General features: G+C 40.6%; 1 protein-coding gene across 1 annotated transcript in view; it reads left to right on the top strand.

Annotated features, from left to right (window-relative positions):
- The window catches only part of ROR1 (receptor tyrosine kinase like orphan receptor 1), a 345,454-nt gene that overhangs the window by 80,146 nt on the left and 247,754 nt on the right, over positions 1 to 17,554 (top strand). The window lies entirely within an intron of this gene.

The following is a 17,554-nucleotide window of genomic DNA, read 5'->3' as shown; positions in this document are numbered from 1 at the left end:
GACAGCTGGAGAGGACACCTTTATAATCTCATTTAATAGCTGTTTCTGTGATATTTATTGATCTAGGAAATCTATATATATCTATAAAATAAAGTGCAAACAAGGTCTGTTGTTGTCTCTTGTGGTATATACAATGTTTAAGGCTATTAGTATCAGAATGATGGTGGATTTCCAGTTACCCAACATGTTTCGTCTCAACATCCACTTCTTCAGGGGAACATTCCCCAAGGATAAATCCTGCAGTGGTCAGTGGTCACAAGGTTTTTATGGAGAACTCTAAAATGTAGGGTGAAGCTGAACACCTGGAGAGGACACCTTTGTATACTAGTGGGAGAGAAAGGAAAGCACAGCTTAAAAGAGTTTATGCTTTTATTTATCCTGCACCAATGGTCAGGTATTGGGTATTTTTGTTCAGTAAGTGATTAAGGCAAAAAGGGCCCCTGGCTGCACCCCCCTCCTCCCCACCTATCCCTTCAATTGACAAGGATTGAAATAGTCCCAATCTGCATTGTCTGTAATGGGACAGCCCATCCCATCCCATCAGACACCAACTGCCTCCAAATTTACCATCTCTTGCGTAGTGACAGGCAGGTGCACAGGTTTGACCAACACTGCTACCCTCTGGTTTACTGCAGGAACATGAAGGTTGTAGGTGGGCCCCCTGGACATCCATGGGGCCCTAAGCTTCTGTCTAGGTTGCCTTGTGGATGATCAAGCTCTTGTTCGTCATAACTGGGGGAAGTTCTACCTGGTTAGACCACGGTAAAGGAGGACATAGAGGATCTACCTTGGTAGATGAGTTCTCCCATCATGTTTATCAGTGGAAGACACGCAGCACCAAACAGTGAGCCAGTAATCCGTTTCTGCAGACCTCAAGGGCATGAAATCCACCCTCTCGTGCTTCTGTCAACTGTACTGACTCACACAAAACATAAGCCGTCACTTCTAATTTTCGCAGTTGTCCTGCAACCCATTCATCGGCATTGTTGTCTGGAACGCAGGTGGGCACTGCCAGGAACTCCAGTCCTGCCAAGACTCATTCTTCTGTGTTATGGGCTTTTTTCTCTGGCTAAGGAGCACCCAACATTCTCGTATAAATCCACAGTATAGAAGTTATTACATTTTTCTGAGTGGCCAATATCATACTGTATCTCAGTGTTTGGGGTTATAGAGTCTCTATGTAGCTCAGGGTTTCTCAACCAGGGTTCCCTGGAACCCTTGGGTTCCTCTAGAGGTTGCTAGGGGTTCCCTGAGCAATGGTCAATTTCTGCATCTCAGGTAAGTTTTCAAGGACACCAGTGATCATTTAGTTATCTGTAAGGGGGTAATTCTTCCCAATAACCACAAGTGTAAGAAGCATTCTTCTCATTGACCATCACACTAATGTATGATGAGTTGTAGTTTTTTCATTTTTAGCAGGGGTTCCCCAAGACCAGATAATTATTTCCAGGGTTCCTCTGTGTTGAAAAGGTTGAGAAAGGCTGATTACTCTTCCCTTCCACTTTATATCAATATCCTCCTGACCCCCTCCTCTAACTGAATGGAAATTAAAAAAATAATGGGGGGATACCTTTTTTGGGGACCCCTCCCCACACTTTATGAATTCTGGCCTTGACCAGACTTGTACTGTACTGTGCCATAATAACCTCCTGAGATACCCATGTCATGGGTCCCAGGGGGGCCTTGGGGTACTCTATAGCACATGAACCACATCATCAGGAGGGCTGGCTGTCTATTTATGGTTTTTGGCCTGGTGACATGGGGCGGCGTATATGCATCATTATGGACAACCTGGAAGAGACAGCTGGCACCCCCTTGGTGATGTCAGAAGAAGATGGCGGCGGGAGACCAGGCCTGCTGCAGCAAAGTGGCAGATCCCTAGAAAACACCACTGGAACATCAGGTGTGTGAACATACTTTTTTATACAACCCATCTCTACAGGTAAGGGGGGGATGGGGTAGTAAAGTTCCTGTTTTTTTTTTTTTTTTTTTAATAAATGCACTCTTACTTTTTTCCTGCCGCAAACCAGGTCCCACGCCACCACATTCCTTTCTTACATCATCTGGGAGACGGCTGTCTCTTTCCGGCTTTTTATAGCTGGCCCCTTGATGATGCATTGAGACGTCAAAAAAAAATGAACGTTCCCCGCCCCAACATACATGGAGGATAAGTGCGCCTACGTATGAAAACGACAACTTTTACACGTTACATATCACTGCGATCGCCAGAGTGGGAGCAATAATTCTAGGGCCATCGATCAGGGTTGCTTGCACAATTGTAGGGCTTGACATGTTGGGTATCTATTTACTCGTCACAACCTACCCTTTTATATTTTATCTAAAAAAGTGGGTAATATATTGTATTTGTGTGCGCTAAAATTAACTTTAGTGTATTTTTTACTGAAAATTTGCTTTTGATAACCAGATGCATTAATATTATGTCACATACGAAAAATTGCAATTAGCACAATTATATTCTCCAGGGTCTCTGCTTGCATATATGTATACTGTTTTGGGGGTTTAATCTTCAGGCCTAAAATGTGAATTTTAACATGAGCGAGGAAAGGTTTGTTACTTGGAATGTTTTTTTTGGGTCTGTGTCTCCGGTTGGGAGATTTATGATTTTATGTGTATCAGTGACCATTGTCACTGAGAGGGGAAATCCCAAAATTTAGGGTTGTCCCTGGAACAGGGAAAATTTTCCAATAGGGACACCTGTTTCAGGGGCAACTGTCTAAGAGGGAAATAACCCTAATTTTGAGAAACTTCCTGTTCGTCTCTGGGACAGGAAGTGAAGGAAAGTCACCCCAATGGGACACACAGCAAAAAATAAATACATTCTCACCGAAAAGGGAAATCCAAGTATTTAGAGTTGACCCCAGAACTGGGGGTAAGGGGAAATATTCCAATTGGGACACCTGTTCCAGGGCCAATTGTGTAAGAGGGGTATTCCCTTCACTTTGAGAAACTTCCTGTTTCGTCTCTGGGACAGGAAGTGAAGGGAAGTCACCCCAATGGAACACACAGCAAAAAAAAAAAAAAAACATTGTCACCGAAAAGGGAATTCCAAAAATTTAGAGTTGTCCCCAGAACAGGGGGTAAGGGGAAATCTTCCAATGGGGACACCTGTTCCATGGCCAACTGTATTGTATTCCCTTCACTTTGAGAAACTTCCTGTTTCGTCTCTGGGGCAGGAAGTGAAGGGAAGTCACCCCAATGGGACACACAGCAAAGAATAAAATAAACATTGTCACCGAAAAGGGAAATCCAAATATTTCGAGTTGTCTCCAGAACTGGGGGTAAGGGGAAATATTCCAGTGGGGACACCTGCTCAAGGAGGGCAATTCCCTTCACTTTGAGAAACTTCCTGTTGCGTCTCTGGGACAGGAAGTAAAGGGAAGTCACCCCAACAGGACACAGACAGCAAAAATTAAAAAAACATTGTCAAAAAGGGAATTGCAAAAATTTAGAGTTGTCCCCAGAACAGGAGGGTAAGGGGAAATCTTCCAATGGGGACACCTGTTCCAGGGCCAACTGTGTAAGAGGGGGATTCCCTTCACTTTGAGAAACTTCCTGTTTCGTCTCTGGGGCAGGAAGTGAAGGGAAGTCACCCCAATGGGACACACAGCAAAAAATAAAAAAAACATTGCCACCGAAAAGGGAAATCCAAAAATTTAGAGTTGTCTGCAGAACTGGGGGTAAGGGGAAATATTCCAGTGGGGACACCTGCTCAAGGAGGGCAATTCCCTTCACTTTGAGAAACTTCCTGTTGTGTCTCTGCGACAGGAATTCAAGGGAAGTAACCCCAATGGAACACAGACAGCAAAAAAACAAAAAACAAAAAAAAAACCCTTATCACCAAAAAAGGAAATCCAAACATTTTAGAGTTGTCCCCAGAACCGGGGTTAAGGGGAAATTTTCCAATGGGGACACATGTTCCAGGGCCAACTATATAAGAGGGGGTATTTAGGGAGTGGACTGACAAGGGATCAAAATTCGGTACCACATCCCAATTATACTAGAAAAAAGAGAGAAAGGGCAAGCGGGACTTTTAAGGTACCAAGGTATAGAATAAACAATCAATTAGAAAAAATAAATTTTATTCAAACAATTCTTTAAAAATCGCAGCAAACATTTACAAGAATCACGTATTATTTCTTTGGACATATACAACCACTTCTTAGTCTACATGTTTCGCTTAGAGGAGCTTCTTCAGGAGTTTTTTGAGAAGTGTCGCATGAAGTATTATATACTATAAGAAAAACAACAATTGTAAATGGATATCCTTAAAAATTGCCATTAATAAAATCGCATGGCATGTCAATAGGACATACCTATATATATTTTATAGAGAAGTAATCATACATTTTTTAAATACATTTTTTACAAGAAAATGATGAACTGAAAAGGAATGCCTACTGGATGCTTGTATTCATAAAACACTAATTATAGATGCATAGACCGAAGCCAGGATTTACAAAACTGGAAAAACCTTTTGTAACCAAAGAGAGAGAATCAATGTATAAGAGGGGGATTCCCTTCACTTTGAGAAACTTCCTGTTTCGTCTCTGGGGAAGTGAAGGGAAGTCTCCCCAATGGGACACAAACAGCAGAAAATTAAAAATCATTGTCACCGGGAATGGAAATTCAAAAATTTTAGAGTTATCTGCAGAACAGGTAGTAAGGGGAAACCTTCCAATAGGGACACCCGCTCAAGGGGCAACTACATAGGGAATTGCCTTCACTTTGAGAAACGTCCTGTTTCGTCTCTGTGGCAGGAAGTGAAGGGAAGTCTCCCCTACTCCCCATAATTTAAAAATTCCCTACTCCCCATAATTTAAAAATTCCCTACTCCCCATAATTTAAAAATTCCCTACTCCCCATAATTTAAAGATGTTAGGCTATACATACACCTTAATGGGAGAGGGATCATGTACAATGTATATGTTCCTTAATTTGTAGGCCTTAGGTGTTTTTGGATATTTTTCGATACCAATAGAGTAGAAGTGGGATTTTTCTCATGCTATTTACTTCAGTGCAAATAAATGTGTGGAGAGGGAATTTTTTCTCCCCCCCCCCCCCCCCCCCCCAATCAGGAAGCGTCTGAAGCCCCTGCTGGCGGGATGGTGGGGTTGTGCCTGTGTATAAAGGCCCTTTCTTGCCAGAGATGATTCCTGCGATATAATTTGACATCATAATGATAAGATTGCGAGCTTGAATGACTCCGGGGCCCTTTGAAGCAATGAGGATAATTGCTGGTCCTGGCGTGAGGGGAGGACAATGAGGCAGTCATGTCGGCCATCAATAGTCCCTTTCTTTGGGGAGTCAGCTGGTCGCGGTACGGGTCGTTCACTTCACTGTTCATCGCACGCTGTCAGTGCAGAGAGGCCGGAGTGTGAAAGAGCAATTCCAGGCAACATGTAAGAGCAGTTAGCGTATCCAGGAGACACCGCGCCTGCGCTGAACTCCCAGAGTCCCTTCTGTTTAACCGATTCAACCCCGGGAGATTTTACCCCCTTCCTGACCAGAACACCTTTTGCGATTCGGCGCTGCGTCGCTTTACCTGACAATTGCACGGTCGTGCGACGTCGCACCCAAACAAAATTGCTGTCCTTTTTTTCCCCACAAATAGAGCTTTCTTTTGGTGGTATTTGATCACCTCTGCGGTTTTTATTCTTTGCGCTATAAACAAAAAAATCGACAATTTAGAAAAAACCCATTATTTTTTACTTTTTGCTATAATAAATATCCTCAAAAATATATTAAAAAAAAACTATTTTTTCCTCAGTTTAGGCCAAAATGTATTCTTCTACAGATTTTTGGTAAAAAAAAATCGCAATAAGCGTATATTGATTGGTTTGCGCAAAATTTATAGCGTCTACAAAATAGGGGATAGTTTTATGGCTTTTTTATTTCTATTTATTTTTTTTTATTAGTGATGGCGGCGATGTGCAATTTTTATCGGGACTGCTACATTATGGAGGACACATCGGACATTTTTGACACTTTTTTGGCACCATTGTCATTTATACAGCGATCAGTGCGATAAAAATGCTCTGGTTACTGTGTAAATGACACTGGCAGTGAAGGGTTTAACCACTAGGGGGCGATGAAGGGGTTAAGTGTGTCCTAGGGAGTGATTCTAACTGTCGGGGGGATGGGCTTCAAGTCACATGACAGCGATCACCACTCCTGATGACAGGGAGCAGTGATCTTTGTCATGACACAAGGCAGAATGGGGAAATGCCTTGTTTACATAGGCACTTCCCCGTTCTGCGGCTCCATGATACGATCGCCGGGAGACCGGCGGACATCGAGTTGGGCACGGCCTCGCTGTACGCGGTGCGCGCACCTGCTATCCCCAGCTCTTAAAGGAGATGTACAGGTACGCCTATTTGCCCACTGCTGCAATTGTGCCGACGTACAGTGTGGACGGAAAGTATTCAGACCCCATTAAATTTTTCACTAAAATCATTTAAGTTCATTTTTTTCCTCATTAATGTACACACAGCACCCCATATTAACCACTAGGCTACCGCCCACCGTCATATGACGGCGGGACGAGGCAGCTCTTGTTCTGGGTGGACGTGATATGATGTGATCGCCCTCCCGAGCCACTAGGGGGCGCGCGCACGCCGCCGGGGGCACGCACGCGTGCCCACTGCGTCGCTCGGGACCCGATGCGCGTGCCCGGCGGCCGCGATGTCCTCTGGGCACCTGCGATTGCCGGGTAACAGAGCAGGACCGTGGATCTGCGTGTGTAAACACACAGATCCACGTCCTGTCAGAGGAGAGGAGACCGATGGCGTGTCCCTTGTACATAGGATCGGTCACCTCCCCCAGTCAGTCCCCTCCCCCCACAGAATCACCTCACTTTCTAGAATCACCTCCCTAGGACACACATTAACCCCTCGATCGCTCCCTATTAACCCCTTCCCTGCCAGTCACATTTACACAGTAATCAATGAATTTTTATAGCACGGATCGCTGTATAAATGTGAATGGTCCCAAAAATGTGTCAAAAGTGTCCGATGTGTCCGCCGCAATATCGCAGTCACAATAAAAATCACAGATTGCCGCCTTTACTAGTAATAAATAAATAAAAATGCTATAAATCTATCCCCCTATTTTGTAGACTCTATAACTTTCGCGCAAACCAATCAATATACGCTTATTGCGATTTTTTTTTTTACCAAAAATATGTAGAAGAATACATATCGGCCTAAATTGAGGAAAAAATTTGTTTAAAAAAAAAAAAATTGGATATTTATTATAGCAAAAAGTAAAAAATATTGTGTTTTTTCAAAATTGTCGCTTTTCTTTTGTTTATAGCGCAATAAATAAAAACCACAGAGGTGATCAAATACCACCAAAAGAAAGCTCTATTTGTGGGGAAAAAATGATACAAATTTCATTAGGGTGCAGTGTAACATGACCGCGCAATTGTCATTCAAAATGTGACAGCGCTGAAAACTGAAAAATGGCTTGGGCAGGAAGGGGGTGAAAGTGCCCGGTATTGAGGTGGTTAACAGAAAAACACAGAATTGTTGACATTTTTGCAGATTTATTAAAAAGGAAAACTGAAATATCACATGGTCCTAAGTATTCAGACCCTTTGCTCAGTATTTAGTAGAAGCTTTTAGCCATGAGTCTTTTTGGGAAAGATGCAACAAGTTTTTCACACCTGGATTTGGGGATCCTCTGCCATTCCTCCTTGTAGATCCTCTCCAGTCCTGTCAGGGGGGATGGTAAACGTTGGTGGACGGCCATTTTTAGGTCTCTCCAGAGATGCTCAATTGGGTTTAAGTCAGGGCTCTGGCTGGGCCATTCAAGAACAGTCACGGAGTTGTTGTGAAGCCATTCCTTCGATATTTTAGCTGTGTGCTTAAGGTCATTGTCTTGTTAGAAGGTAAACCTTTGGCCCAGTCTGAGGTCCTGAGCACTCTGGAGAAGGTTTTCGTCCAGGATATCCCTGTACTTGGCCGCATTCATCTTTCCCTTGATTGCAACCAGTCGTCCTGTCCCTGCAGCTGAAAAACACCCCCACAGCATGATGCTGCCACCACCATGCTTCACTGTTGGGACTGTATTGAACAGGTGATGAGCAGTGCCTGGTTTTCTCCACACATACCGCTTAGAATTAAGGCCAAAAAGTTCTATCTTGGTCTCATCAGACCAGAGAATCTTATTTCTCACCATCTTGGAGTTCTTCAGGTGTTTTTTAGCAAACTCCATGCGGGCTTTCATGTGTCTTGCACTGAGGAGAGGCATCCGTCGGTCCACTCTGCCATAAATCCCCGACTGGTGGAGGGCTGCAGTGATGGTTGACTTTGTACAACTTTCTCCCATCTCCCAACTGCATCTCTGGAGCTCAGCCACAGTGATCTTTGGTGTTCTTTTCATCTTTCTTCTTTAACTCTGGTGTTTTCTTTCTTCTGTACCTCTCTCACCAAGGCTCTTCTCCCCCGATAGCTCAGTTTGGCCGGACGGCCAGCTCTAGGAAGGGTTCTGGTTGTCCCAAACGTCTTCCATTTAAGGATTATGGAGGCCACTGTGCTCTTAGGAACCTTAATGGCAGCAGCAATTTTTTTGTAACCTTGGCCAGGTCTGTGCCTTGTCACAATTCTGTCTCTGAGCTCTTCAGGCAGTTCCTTTGACCTCATGATTCTCATTTGCTCTGACATGCACTGTGAGCTGTAAGGTCTTATATAGACAGGTGTGTGGCTTTCCTAATCAAGTCCAATCAGTATAATCAAGCACAGCTGGACTCAAATGAAGGTGTAGAACCATCTCAAGGATGATCAGAAGAAATGGACAACACCTGAGTTAAATATATGAGCGTCACAGCAAAGGGTCTATATATATATATATATATATATATATATATATATATATATATATATATATTTTTTTTTTTTTTTTAAACACCCTAGAGAATAAAATGGCGACCGTTGCAATATTTTATGTCACACTGTATTTGCGCAGCGGTCCTACAAATGCAATTTTTTTTAAAAAGAAAAACAAACTTTTTTAAATTAAAAAATAAGAAAATAGTAAAGTTAGCACAATTCTTTTCTATGTTGTGAAAGATAATGCGGCCGCTCTCGTGGAATGGTGACAAACTTTGGCACTTAAAAATCTCCATCAGCGACGTTTAAAATTTTCTACAGGTTACCAGTTTTGAGTTACAGAGGAGGTCTAGTGCTAGAATTATTGCTCTCGCTCTAAAGATCGCGGCGATACCTCACAAATGTGGTTTGAACACACCGTTATCATATGTGGGTGCGACTTACATATGCGTTCTCTTCTGCGCGCGAGTTCGGCGGGAGGGGGCACTTCCTCACTTTACATTTTTTTTTCTTACTATTTATTTTACTTGTTATTTGTTATTTTTGCACTATTCATTTTTTAAAAAAAAACATTTTTGTGTCACTTTTCGAATCCGCCGCAGAGACCACTTTTATCTAAAAAGCGGACCGCACGCTGTTTAAAAAAATACTGAGGTTATGGCAGCTATCTGCTGCCATAGCAACGGTATTCAACATCAAAGGACCGACGTATAACGACGGGGGGTGGTCCGTAAGTGGTTAAAGAGAAAAAAAACAGAATGCAAAATTCATGAAAACTGCATGCAAAGATGCATGAAAAACTCGGGTTTAAAAACGCTAAATGCACCTGAAAACCGCATCAGCTGTATAGATGTGAACCTTGGGTAGATGTCTCCTTGCAGAAGATCCTTTCAACTATTCTGGACCTGTTCTTGTGCCGAAAAACAACCCCTTGTGTTAGACTCATTATTTTATTTTATTTTTTCACAGAAAGAAAGAGGTAAAAAAAAAAAAAGAAAAAAGGAAAAAAAAAAAAAGGAAAAAAAAAAAGTACACGAAAAAGGGGAAAAAAAAAAAACAAAAACAAATACAATGAACACCAAGTTAAATAGCCTGGATTACTCTAAATACACCCCCAAATTAAAAACCTAAAAGGTACAAACTATATAGTGTTTATAGTAGACAGTTTTTGTTAAAGATTGTTAATCGTGTGAATGTTTCAGGAGATTATCTGAGCAGAATATTATAAAATTAAATTTGTATAGTGGGGTACTTTATTTTTAAAGGTACTTCCTGTCGAGTAATCCCAAACAAAATCGCGTTCCCCTATTGGGACGCACACTTGAAAAAAAAGAAAAAAATAGTTAACATTCCAGAGATAGCCTTGTGTGGATTCGATTTAATAATGGCGTTGGTATAATTGCCCCCGAGACCCCGGTTCTTTCTTCTGGAGTTTAATATGTTTAGAATTCAAGGTCATTATTAATCCCTTTGTGAGAAGTAGAGAAATGCGGGGCTGCTCCCTGTAAACGCAGCGGTCTGCGGATTGTGCCGCGACTTTAAAAGGGAGATTAATGCGCTCCGCGGTACACGACAAAGATGAAGCTTCAGCGAACCAGTGACCCAGAACAGGTAATTTCCTCACGAGTTCTCTGCTCAGCCTAAAAATGTCACTTTGTCACATGTACCTACATTTTTGTTGGAATGCATCAATCTAATTACAAAAATATAACTGACATTAATATATATATATATATATATATATATATATATATATATATATATATATATATATATATATATTTTTTTTTTTTTTTTTTTTTTTTTCTGTTGCTTTTTTCATTAATTTATTTTTCTATCATATTTTTAGTTTTTTTTTTTTTTAGTTTTTGTATATCTTTAGCTTTGAAGAGTTTTCCTCTCACTTCCTGTTTTGTCTTCTGAACAGGAAGTTAAGAGAAATCCCTCCAGTTGTCCACACGTTGCAAGGGGAAAAAAATGACGAAGGTTCTAACTATTACCTACTCTTTACAAAAATAAACATACAACTGATATTTTTTTTTTAAAACTATTTTTTTCTGTTGCTTTTTTTCATTAATTTATTATTTTCTTTTTTTTTCTTTTTCTATTATCTTTAACTTTAAAGAGACTTCCACTCACTTCCTGTTTTGTCTTCTGAACAGGAAGTGAAGGGAAATTCCTCCAGTTGTCCGGATGTTGCAAGGTGAAAAAAATGACCAACGTTCTAACTATTACCTACTCTTTACAAAAATTTATAACTGATATTTAAAAAAAAAAAAAAATCTGTTGCTTTTTTTCATTATTTTCTTTTTCTATTTTATTATTTTCTTTTTTTTTCTTTTTCTATTATCTTTAACTTTAAAGAGATTTCCTCTCACTTCCTGTTTTGTCTTCAGAACAGGAAGTGAAGGGAAATCCCTTCAGTTGTCCGCATGTTGCAAGGGGAAAAAAATTATGAAGGTTCTAACTATTACACACTCTTTACAAAAATAAAAATATAACTGATATTTAAAAAATTTATATATATATTTTTCTGTTGATTTTTTTCATTATTTTATTTTTCTATTTTATTATTTTCTATTTTTTTTCTTTTATCTTTAACTCTGAAGAGATATCCTCTCATTTTCTGTTTTGTCTTCTGAACAGGAAGCAAAGGCAAATCCCTCCAGTTGTACATATATATATATATATATATATATATATATATATATATATATATATATATATATATATATATATACTTTTTAAAAAAATCTATAGACCTGAATGTGTTAAAAAAAGGTATGGGGGAATTACGATTTTTTTATTTCCTGAAAATAGTGCCAAAAATGTGCAAATTTCTGTGATAGACTTGCTACCCCTTCTTCATCCCATAGGACGGCAGGTCAGGCACAAAGCACTGCGCAAAGGGTGAGGGGCCTGACTACTCTTCTCATACCCCACAAGTTGGGGTGTTGTGGGGGCGGATGTGGCGATAAGGTTCCATTCACACCATGCAGGTGCAACGGAGCATGCGCGAGCTCCCGCGCGCCACGTGTAGGGTGGCCTATTCATTTCAATAGGCTGCCCTAGGCGCAAGAAATGCGCAAAAGAAGTCCCAGACCCTTTTGCAAACTCGCGCCCAACCGAACCATGCGTTGGGTATGCCATTAAGAATAAATGGCACCGCTGCGCGTGCGGCTACAGGGTGGCGCGTTATACGCCAAGCGCGTGATTTTGTGCATCTTCGCGACTCGCACACATGTATACACGGGCTTAGACAGGGTTTTTAAGCAAAGTGGAAGGAACGCTTCTAATAAAGATTCTCTGTTAGTTTACAACATGTGTGTCCAGTCTCGGGTTAGTCCAAGCTATGCTCAGCCAACAGGCTCTGCTCCCAACATCCCACTTTTAAATTATAATAAACAATATTTTCACTTGCTTATTTTTGCTTGGAATAAAACTATGCAGATGGACAGGAGAGATTGCAGATTGGTTACAATTTGCATCCGTCTCTTCGTCTTAGAAAAAAAAAATTTTAAAAAATAAAAAAATCCAGCAGCGCAGATCTGTCTTGGCGAGTGGAGTTGGAGTTTTAATCAGTCCGGTATTTCCTGCTCCTGCAGGCCAGGGGGAGCGCACACCTGTGTTATTCTAGAAGGATCTGGGGAGATGTTTGGGGGCATCACCGGCTGGAGAGAGGAGACAAGGAATTAATCTTCCACCATCTGCACATATTGTCTTCAAAGACAACAATAATCGGTTTAACGTTGCAGTTTAAAGAGTGGGAGTGACACGGGCTGTCAGAATTAATGACTTCTTTAAGATTAATGTATATGTAAATATAACGATATATATATATATATATATATATATATATATATATATATTTATATATTTATTTTTATATATATATATATATATATATATATATATATATATATATATCTCGTTATATTTACATGATTAAAAAAATTACACTATATATATATATATATTTATTTATATATATATATATATATATATATATATATATATATATATATACATATATATCGTTATATTTACATGATTAAAAAAATTACACTATATATATATATATATATATATATATATATATATATATATATTTTTTTTTTTTTTTTTTTTTTTATTCCAGATCCACATCATCCATTTTTATTGTAGGTATCTTTAGGATTAGTATATACAGTATATATATATATATATATATATATATATATATATATATGTGTGTGTGTGTATATATATATATATATATATACATATATATATATATATATATATATATATATATATATATATATATATATATATATATATATATACTGTGTAATTTTTTTTTTTTTAATCGTCCTTCTTTTTTACTACACCTAGTGAAATCAATTTCCTTCTTTGCTGTAAAGTAGAGCTGCACGATTCTGGTCAAAATCAGAATCACAATTTTTTTTTTGCTTAGAATAAAAAGATCACGATTCTCTCGGCATAAAATCTTTTACATTATACAAAAAAAAAAAAAAATTGGCTAACTTTACTGGTTAGTTTTTTTAAAATTCATTAAAGTGTAATTTTTTTCCCCCAAAAATTGAATTTAAACGACTACTGCGCAAATACAGTGTGACATAAAATATTGCAACAACCACCGTTTTATTCTCTAGGGTCTCTACTAAAAATATATATATAATGTTTGGGGGTTCTAAGTAATTTTCTAGCAAAAAAAAAAAAATGATTTTAAATTGAAACCAACAAATGTCATAAAAATGTTTAGTGTTTAAAGCGGAGCTCCGCCGCAATTTTTTTTTAAAAAGTCAGCAGCTACAAACACTGCAGCTGCTGACTTTTAAAATAAGGACACTTACCTGTCCAGGGCGCTCGCGATGTCGGCACCCGAAGCCGAACCGTCTCTCGGTCCTCGGGTGCTGCCGCCGCCATCTTCGGTAAGGGAATCGGGAAGTGAATGCTTGCGGCTTCACTTCCAGGTTCCCTAATGTGCATGCGTGAGTCGCACAGCGCAACACGGATGGTCCCTGCTGTCTCTGGGACCCGTGTGTTTCCCAGCAGACAGCGGGGGGGGACGGGAAGTGGCGTAGATACCCTCAGATTCTGTGGATATCTATGCCGGAAGTGGGTGCAAATACCTGTATTGTACAGGTATCTGCACCCCCCTTCTCCCCTGAAAGGTGCCAAATGTGACACGGGGGGGGGGGGGGATCAGATGAGCGGAAGTTGCACTTTTGGGTGGAACTCCGCTTTAAATGGTTAAACTTCCCTCATTTACACACCAAAGTGTATTCCTTCGATCTAAAGGACAAATTGTTACAATGTTTATACTTAAGTTCCACTGCTAAAGAATGTTGTGATTCCTGGCAGACTGCCTGTTTTTTTTTTGTTTTTTTTTTTCCTTTCTTTTGAGGGCTGTCGGCTTTAGCAGAGCAGAGAGAATTCTCAGCATAGAAAGAATCGGGAAATACTTTGTCAAGATCGCAAAGGGGAAAAAAATTGCGATAACGATTCTTAACGATTAATCGTGCAGCTCTACTGTAAAGTATACATATAATGTATGTAGCGGTGCCCCCGTGGGGTTGCTATGTGTTACAGCATCCACACATTTCACCCTGCTGGTCAGACATCCATTAGGCACATTTCCTCAGTCAATGAACAGTCTCTTGCTTGTTTTTTTGTTGTTTTTATTAGGGTTTAACTTGGTTGGGGGAAAAGGGACATAAAGATGAATAGTTCTTTATAGTATGTAAAGATGGATGACTCTAGATTTTAAACTCTAAACTCTAGTCTTTTCCTCCAGCACACTACTTTGGAGCACTAACTTCACTGTCCAAATGTAGCCTCCTGTCACACCATCAGAACATGACTAGACCTCACTCTGAAGAAGTCCCAGTGTCTTTTCTTGATGGCCCTTTGTAGGCCGGGGTCTGCAGCACCCCTTTGTGGTAGCAACCGATTTGTTTGAGAAGAATAAATTCACTTGATGGACTACTGATCCCAGCAAGTCCACTTGCAAATCCTGCCCGCCCTCCTGGCGGCAGCGACTTGACACAAAACTCCCACAGTCTCTCCCGCCGACTCTACATCCAACTCATATCATGACTCTTCTAGAGCTTTCCACTCACCGACTCCCGGCCTGGATCCCTCCTGAATGACTTTCCCTGGACATGCTCCCAACTCCTGTTCCAGGACACCTCTCTATCACCGTGTAAAGAGAGGCTCCCTCCCAGCTCCTGAGCTTCCCACCTGAAGGACACCACCCCCCCGCCCGAGAAAGGGGGTTCCCTCAGACACGACAGTCTAACACTCCATCATCCAGTTCACCCAGCCGACAACTCCTTCCCCAGCAGGCTGACCATGGGTATCTATAGGAGGCCTGCCCCCTGCCAATCCTAGTTGGAGATTGGTCAGGGCTCCCACATGCACCCCATGTCGCTCCAACTTTCTTTGCCTTATATTATTATATTATTATATGTATTTATATATATATATATATATATATATATACATATATATAATTTTTTTTTTTATTATTATTATTGCCAGTCTCTTTTACTGCACCTGGTGTAGCCAATTTCCTTTTTCTATCTTTGCTTTAAAGTGGTCTTTTCACTTTACAATGCAATAGTACAATGTTTCATAAAAAAAAAAGCTCCACCTTTTATTATTAAACAGCCATCCTTTATCTCCAGTCAATTGACTTTTGCCTAGGCAGAGATGATGTCATCAGTCTGCTGCAGACAGCAGGAAGCATTTCCCCAGTCTCCTCTCCCACCAATGATCAGTCTGCAATATTGTAGCTTTTTAGCAAGTCACACAGTGAGAGGCTGCAGCGGGGGGGGGGGGGGGCTGATTTGTATATGTTGCAAAAGAACTGTATCAGAACCAGGGTTTTGCATCATTGTGGCATCTCTGAGCCAGTACCCCAGTCCATGAAGTGACCCTGGATAATGCCTGAACAGATTTGGTGCCGCCCTGCAGGGGAGAAAAGCAGATGAGGGCATTATCATGGGGAGTACTGTGATCTCACTAGTGCCGCGTACACACAATCGGGATTTTGGTCGGAAAAAGATAGGTCGGCTTTTCCGACGGGATTCCGCTCAAGCTTGCCTTGCATACACACGGTCACACAAAAGTTCGCTGAACTTTCGACCGTCAAGAACGCGGTGACGTACAACACTACGACGAGCCGAGAAAATGAAGTTCAATGCTTCCGAGCATGCGTAGGAATTTTGCGTGTCGGAATTGCTACAGACGATCGCATTTTCGGATAGGAACTTTTTCCAACCGAAAAATTGAGAACATGCTCTCAAACTTTTGCTGGCAGGAATTCGGCCAGCAAAAGTCCGATGGAGCATTACACACGGTCGCATTTTCTGACCAAAAGCTTTCATCGATCTTTTGCTGGCCGAATTTCCGATCGTGTGTACAGGGCATTAGGAGTAATAAATACCTGGAAGCGTTACCTTTTCACATTACTGAGCATAACTGTACTAACTAATAAAAATACATCTTATGCTTCAAAATGTGTATTTTCAATAAGTTCATATTTTGAGTTATTGTTGCAGTGCTTATTTTAGTCATATCAGGTTTTATTTGGAAAGAAGACAGAAGTACAAAGATTACATTTTGTAACATATGAGACATAAATTTAATATACAGATGTTGATGACTAGCAAGCCAAGAAATGTAATCAGACATCATGTTCATGTAGAAATGAATATTTTCATATATAAATAAATATATAATGATAAAAGAGTAACTTTTTTAAATGTGACTTTTTCCATTTTCCATTTTACAGTCTCGGTGCATCCGGAAAGTATCACAGCGCTTCACTTTTTCCACATTTTGTTATGTTACAGGCTCGTTCCAAAATGAATTCACTTCATTATTTTACTTAAAATTCTACAAACAATACCCCATAATGACAACGGGAAAGAAGTTTGTTCGAAATCTTTGCAAATTTATTTAAAATAAAAAAGGAAATAATCCCCTGTACATAAGTATTCACACCCTTTGCCATGACACTCAGGATTGAGCTCAGGTTCATCCTGTTTCCAGTGATCATCCTTGAGATGTTTCTACAACTTGATTGGAGTCCACCTGTGGTAAATTCAGTTGATTGGACATGATTTGGAAAGGCTCACACCTGTCTATATAAGGTCCCACAGTTAACAGTGCATGTCAGAGCACAAACCAAGCCATGAAGTCCAAGGAATTGTCTGTAGACCTCAGAGACAGGATTGTATGGAGGCACAGATCTGGGGAAGGGTACAGAAACATTTCTGCAGCATTGAAGGTCCCAATGAGCACAGTGGTCTCCATCATCCATAAATGGAAGAAGTTTGGAACCACCAGGACTCTTCCTAGAGCGGGCCGCCCGGCCAAACTGAGTGATCGGGGAAGAAGGGCCTTAGGCTGGGTTCACACTTAATTTAATTCATCGAATTCGCATAGCAGGAGATCGTGACCGACTCTCTATGGAGCCGGTTCACACATCTCCTCAGTGGCTCCAGTGTGAATTGCACAGGAGCCCTATGCATCTTTTGGTCCGTTTCAGGTCCGAATTCAGCCCAAAATTCGGGCTGAAATCAAACCTGAAATGGTTAATGGAGATGCACCAGACTCCTGCTGTGAGCCGCTGCGTGTTCTAGTATGAACCCAGCCTTAGTCAGGGAGGTGACCAAGAACCCGATGGTCACTCT

The sequence above is a fragment of the Aquarana catesbeiana genome, linkage group LG07 (assembly GCF_042186555.1).
Source record: "Aquarana catesbeiana isolate 2022-GZ linkage group LG07, ASM4218655v1, whole genome shotgun sequence".
Taxonomy (NCBI): domain Eukaryota; kingdom Metazoa; phylum Chordata; class Amphibia; order Anura; family Ranidae; genus Aquarana; species Aquarana catesbeiana.
This window is presented reverse-complemented; position numbering and strand designations above follow the sequence as displayed.